The following is a 6,485-nucleotide window of genomic DNA, read 5'->3' on the forward strand; positions in this document are numbered from 1 at the left end:
GATGTTGGGGAAAATGCCCTGTGGCATTCTCCTCCCATTGCTCAGGACACTGTCCTCAGCAGAATTGCTGGCATTCTTCTGTGTGACCTTCCACACAAACTGCTGTGCAAACTGCTGTGTCTGTCGGCTGCCTGTTAGCTGTGCATATGTACTTTTATCTCTCACTCTTGGATCTCAGTTAGAGATCAACTAAGCTTTTACCACTTTCTTGACCAGATGAAGCATCTTGTAGACAATACCTCACTTGCTATTTGCAATTTTCAAAAAGTTTCTTTTCCCTTTCCCCCTCAGAATATATTTGTCCTGGTCTCACAAACATCTACAAGATAGCTACAACCCAAGGCAAACATTTTCCATAATCCATGAAAACACTGAAGCTGGAACCTGGAGGCGGAAGCTCTCCAGGTCTGGGGCTGCAGAAGGTTACTGGGGCCTCTTGTTGAATCTGGGGCATCAGGAGATGGATTCCTACCCTGCAGACCCTGTGCAGTGGTGGAGGAACCATGTGAGACTCTTACCATGTCTCACAAACATACTCCACCAGTTTTCTATAGCTACTCAGGGCATAGTTAAAGATATTATCACTGAAAGATTTCATAAGCAGGATAGCAGGCTTCCCTGTCAGATTGACAGGAAAGACTGCAGCAACATTAATATCCAGCATGGTCTTATGATAAAAAGTTTGCTTTCTCTATTGCAGTAAACAGGATTTGAGCTTCTGATAACCCTACCAATATAAACTCTTGTAGAGCCCCTCTGTGATGGAAAAGATGTCAGTGCCTGATAGATTGTCCTGCGAAACTATAAATGTGATTATGGGAAAAGCAAGGATAATGTAAGACACCGCTATCATTTACCTAAACACAAAGATCTTTCTTTACCTGAATATCCTTTCCTTTCTTCTTTCTCACTCCCAGCTCTCTCCGCAAGTCTTAGTACAGGAATAAACAGYGAATGAGAGAAAATATCTGCCTGTTACAAAAAAAGATTTAAATTTGGATCTTTTCTTACAAATTTATTTAAACATAATAGAGCTTGTTCATATCCCTATTTTGACATCTCTCAGTCAACTTCAAGTGTGCAACTGATCGATCTTTGAATGTCAGCTCCCTAAGTTGCTATTTTTCAAGCTACAATTTTGAGACACTAAGTTACATAAAACCTTAAGTTTTTCACTGTCTGAAGTTGGGTAACTGAAATTTGCTTTACTTGCACTCTGCAATGTTATGCGATGTCAAGATGCCTGTCTTCAGGCAAGTGTTGTCCATGCTGCTGAAAAAAACAAAGCTTTAGAAAAATGTATTGAAAAGTGCATTCATGTCTGTGCCTACTAAAGATTCACCATCTTCTGAGAAATCAGGTTGCAAGGGAGCACAGAAGAGCAGAAGGAACTAGCTCTCCAGGGCAGCTCATAATGCTGACTAGAGCTGCATTTTTTTAAAGGGCAAGGCTGGAGATTAAATTGGTAATTGCCAATTCATTGAAAATGAAATTGCTGATCCAAAAGGGTTAGTTTTAGCAAATGTTTCAACTCAAAAAGAGTATGCGACAAAAAGTTCTAAAACTGTTAGTGTTTCAGTTTGACATTTTTTACTAATAAAAGAACTCAGATTTATTGWGATTTTTCATTGCAAATTTAGAATTAATGCTAGTAAAGACACATTGAAGTGGTAAAAATCAAAATAGATCAACTGCAAATGGTCTAAATGGAATGTCTGGATTTACTCAGTCTATGATTCCTTTTTGGGAGAAGGGAAGGGAGGGTTTCACAGTTTCACAAGAATGGGATATTGGCTTCTCCCTATCTGGGATGCAATTTTTTTCATATGTCTCACAACTGCTTGTGGCAAAGGAAAACTAAATATGTATCTTGTCCCTGGTAGAGGTGGAGACTGTGAGCATTTTTGGCAGTAACAGAGAGTTCTGGCAGTGACTAATACACTCTGCTACAGAGCAAAAAACAAACCAAATCAAACCAAACTCCAAACCATAAAATCTATGAAAGCCAAAGAACCACAGCAGTATAAGAGAGTAAGATTGTTCCACTCACATATAAAGTAATAATGAGAAAGCTGGGTATTCTTCATCCCTTTCGACAATAGATTAGCCACATCTTTATGAGACCACACCCCTGACTATATCAGATACCATGGCATTTTATTGTACCATGTGAARTAACCAATTACACTAGAAAAAATGACCCCTCAGTATGCACTTTTGCTGTCATTGTTAACTTGGATACATTAAGGATAATGACAGGTACTACAAGACATACAACTATTTCTACTTAATGTCTTTTCTCCTTATGACTTAACTGTTTTAGATACATTATTAAAAGATTTCTTCTAATCTAATAATTTAATAATCTATCAAATGAAATGTACATCTTTTTAAAAAAGTTCATTCTAGAGTGATATTTAAATTAGCATGGTTGGTTTTTTTTCCTGATAGAATTATTTCACAGCAGATGCAATACTTTATAAAAAGAAATTACAGTAAGTTCCAGTCCCTAAAAAATGCCAAGTGCACTGTACTTGACATTTTAACTCCTGCACTACCGCTGTAGTAACTGTACTTTCCATTTCTGATCTCAATGTATCTGTACTGTTCACTTTTTCCTGAGTTTACCACTTCACATTGTATCTCTATTTTCTTCAGCTCCCCTCTATTTTTCTTCCTGTTGCTTTTGGTTTGTATCTTCTATCTCTATGAGCAATCACTGTAATATAAGACAAGAGTCATGATTTATCCCTAGAGAGTTAAAAATATCTAGAAATGAAAGAAGTTGAAGGTTTATTATGTCAAAAAAGTGTATAATCACTTTTCAGCATTTCATTTTTTCCAAACCATGTCATTTTTCTTTGWCTTTTATTACAGTATTTTAAAGGTTACATATAGTATATTTCTTATTTTACTGTTAGCCCTGTCTGAAAATGTGTTCCCTGAGGGAAAATTTGCTCTCATTTCACAGAAGCAGAAGCAAGTGCAAAACAGAAATCTATGAGAGCTGTTCATTCAGTTCTACACGGGGATTTGCATGATTTGCCACGTRATAATTCAGCAGAACTTTCTATACTGTCTGTGGAACTGTTTATAAACTATGACTTGCTTTCTGGGATGATATACTTTCCTTTAAAAAAAAACAAGTAATCCTTCAAAAAGTAAATAGTATGTGGAAGAAATAACAACTGCTTTGTACTGTGTCATTTGTTGGCTGTGTAACTTAGAATAATCATTCTGCAAAAGTAGAAACAATTGCTTTTTGCCACAAGAAAGCAATGCAGTCTTTCAAAGGGAATATTCTGGATTCATTGTTTTCATTGTGTACAGGTAAACCTAGTATTTCTGCACAAGATTTCTTCACAGTCTGAAACTGAACTGAGGAGAAAGCATCTCTTCATGGCACTCGGGGAACCTTGGGCTATTTATTTTGTAAATAGTTCAGYGAGGGTGTTCTCATTTTCAGTGACTGATGATAACTTCCATGGTGATTGTAACTAAGCCAGCTACTACAGACAGAAGCAGAAGAGGAGCACTCATATCATCCCTTGTTGTAACTCAGTGCTCACAAGAGAAGTACTGCCAACAGATTTCAGGAGATGGTAACCTTGGGCATTCGGGACTGTGGCAAACCGCTGGGGGTGAGCAGACCTGAAATCAGCGATGATCAGAGGAGAATGGGTGATCATCGCCTTWCGTACACCACAGCTTTGCAGTGCTGACCAGGACCTGAGTCCTGTAAAACTGAGCCTTCAGTAGGTGCTAAGTGTGCCTGCTGCTTTACACGGGGTGCTTAGGTTTTCATGTAATCAAATCCAAGTTCGTTGTAAGGACATTTTGCATTTTTATTTTGGTAYAAAAAGGGAATGAAAACAGCTTAACCAATCAAAGAATTCCCTGCCACAAAGCATACTGAGCTCCATGACTTACACATTTTCCTAAGCTAAAGCACTGTAGCTTTAGCTCGGTCTGAATATAACTCCAGTACACAACATATATGCTGTGCTCAGGAAGACTGAGMTTGGATGTAAGTGCCACCCCAAACCCATTTTTTTGCAACAAGCTGTCACAGAAATACTGGCTTAGCCTTCTATAATAGTTTCAGAGCTTGACTTCAGGCCTTCTCCATGTACAAGCTTAGGCCTGTGCTCAGTCCTTGAGTGCCCTCATGGAGGCACTCCTAGCCCCTGCTCTGAGACATAGCAAATTCACAAGGAGGAAGACTTAGCCTTAAAGTGTGCATAATTGATAATGTCCATGTATTCAAAGGGGAGATAAAGGTTCAGATTACTTGGTATTTGATAGCTCCATAGGTAAACAATTAGCATGTGGGGGACTCGGTTCAAATCCTTCTTCCTCTCCCTGATTTGGAGTAGTGATTTGACCTTGAGTCTCTGTCCAAGAGACTTGCCCTAGATACTATGCTATAGGGTGGCTTTCCTGGTGGCTCTTGCTGAAGCTCTTCCAATTTGTAGAAAATACTGTATCCATGTGCATACAATAGCCACACGTGGACATTTTCTTACATATGTTCTATAGCTTTCAAAAAATTCCTTGCAAGACKTAATATTTTGAAAAGCAATACCAGCTTATGAGGAAAATTTGTGAACATACCAATGCATTTTCGGGTGATTTGATTCCCACCATTTAGAAAATGCAGTTAGTTTGACTTTTAGTGCAATATCAAAGCAATATTTCAACTATCCAGCCAGATTCAAACTAAAGGTTGCAGTACATGCCCTAAAGCATGGGAAATACCCAGGAAGATAAAACATTCAAAGCAAAGAAGAATATATGGGTCATCAAAGTTCAAGTACAGGATCATTTTCAACGCAAGTCTAACTTTGAATTTTCTTTAGTCTTATTGTCAGAACTGCATAACTGTCAGGACGAGCTGAACCATTGGTTTTGACAGCCGAACAATCCAAATTAGACAGCTTGCATGTACCTGTAAGTTGAGTATTGTAAGAAATACTCTTGTTTTTTCCTTCTTCCATACACGTGCGAAGGCAGGAGCCATGTGGAAGGAGGAGCAGTGTGTATATGTCCTCCCCCTCATCCCTTCCTACTGAACTGTTCACATAAACTGTTGCTTCTTCAAAAATGTTTCCATATTTGGTGTTCTTCAGAAATTTATAAAGCGGCCTAGTATGAGGACTCTGCTTTTATTTTGTCCCATAAGAAGGGGTTGACCTCTTTATGCAACCTCCCTAAGAAGATGGCTGTGAATTTTGGAGGAAAAGGCAGTTATCTCCAACCCAGAGATAGGTGGCCAGCACTTTTGAGGGCTTAGACAAATCCTCACTTCTTGGCCTTTGCTGTTATCTAGCTTAACTCTCTACTCAACACTTCCATCCATCTCATTTCTTGCATATATCACTCCTGTATAGGGGTCACTGGGTCTCAACGTTTCACTAGGTGGTAGGCTGCATAAAGATAAGCAATGTTAGCATTCTTGTGAGTCTAGCCTTTCCCATGTCACTTGCTCACTTCTGATCAAAAAAGTGAGTATCTGCAATAAAATATATTTGATGTTGCAATAAATACCAACCAATTGCTTGTTCTGATTAAATGTCTTCTGTACGTGTCTGGTCTCTTCATATTCCCACCTCACAAGTGATWCAAATCCTTGGGCTATATGCTTAGAAAACAGCTCCTATGGTGGTGCGCTGTGTGTCGCCCATCCCAGCTTGTCTCCAACCGTGTTTGAAGTGATTGGCTCCACTCCAACTAAGAGGAGATCAAGTCTCAAAGACAATTACGTCTCTGTAAGTCTTGTGTTGATTATRAATGTCTCCTCTGAGTGTGCTAGGAGATAACTATTACTCACAGGTCTCTAAAGTCTACCAGGATCCCTTAGGGCTCTCACAAACAAGCACGGCAAATTAAAATCAGAGGCCTGAAGCAGTTGCTGCCTCTGGCTGTCCATCCTGCTCAAAGCAGGAATTACTCAGCCTCTGCTGAGCGAGCTTTTGAGCAACAGCAGTTTTCAGCCTGCTCTACTAAGGTAAACTGATACTGTGGTTTTGTGCTGCCCATAGCCTTTGTGAAAGGGGCTTAACTGTTTGGGTATGTCTGTGGTGATTTGATTTGAGGCTTATTTTTGCTCGGGTGCCTTCAGAAACCCTCCCAGTTCAGAGCTAAAGCAGCAGGAAGAACAGTGCACGCTCTGAGGGGAGCCAGGTGAGCACTGTGCTTTCTGGCATCAGAAGGGCTAGCAGTGGAGTTACGTTTGGCCCCCTGTAACCTCTCATCCTGGCCATGGCTCCTGCCCTGGCGGGCGGAAGCGGCTCCCACGCCATGCTGTGGCCGGCGCCGAGAGCAGGCAAGGCGTGCCACAGCATGGCCGAGGCCTGGCTGCCCGTGGGCTTGCCGGCAGGGCGCCGTCCACGCGCGGGGGAAGGGGGAATCGGCGAGAGGCAACACGGCCCCGGGGAGGGCGGGCGCAGGAGGCGGCCGGCAGCACCGCCGCGGCGGGAGCGGGC

General features: G+C 41.0%; 1 protein-coding gene across 1 annotated transcript in view; it reads left to right on the forward strand.

The window, feature by feature from the left end:
• The first annotated feature begins 5,987 nt into the window (after positions 1 to 5,987).
• Positions 5,988 to 6,485, forward strand: part of NAP1L1 (nucleosome assembly protein 1 like 1) — a 32,581-nt gene continuing 32,083 nt past the window's right edge. Inside the window, exon 1 of the mRNA XM_085320534.1 lies at positions 5,988 to 6,007. The gene's annotated coding sequence lies outside the window, so the exon portion shown is untranslated. The remainder of the gene's footprint in view (positions 6,008 to 6,485) is intronic.

This window comes from Rhea americana, unplaced genomic scaffold, assembly GCF_003343005.1.
Source record: "Rhea americana isolate MKP2758 unplaced genomic scaffold, rheAme1 scaffold_64, whole genome shotgun sequence".
Taxonomy (NCBI): Eukaryota; Metazoa; Chordata; class Aves; order Rheiformes; family Rheidae; genus Rhea; species Rhea americana.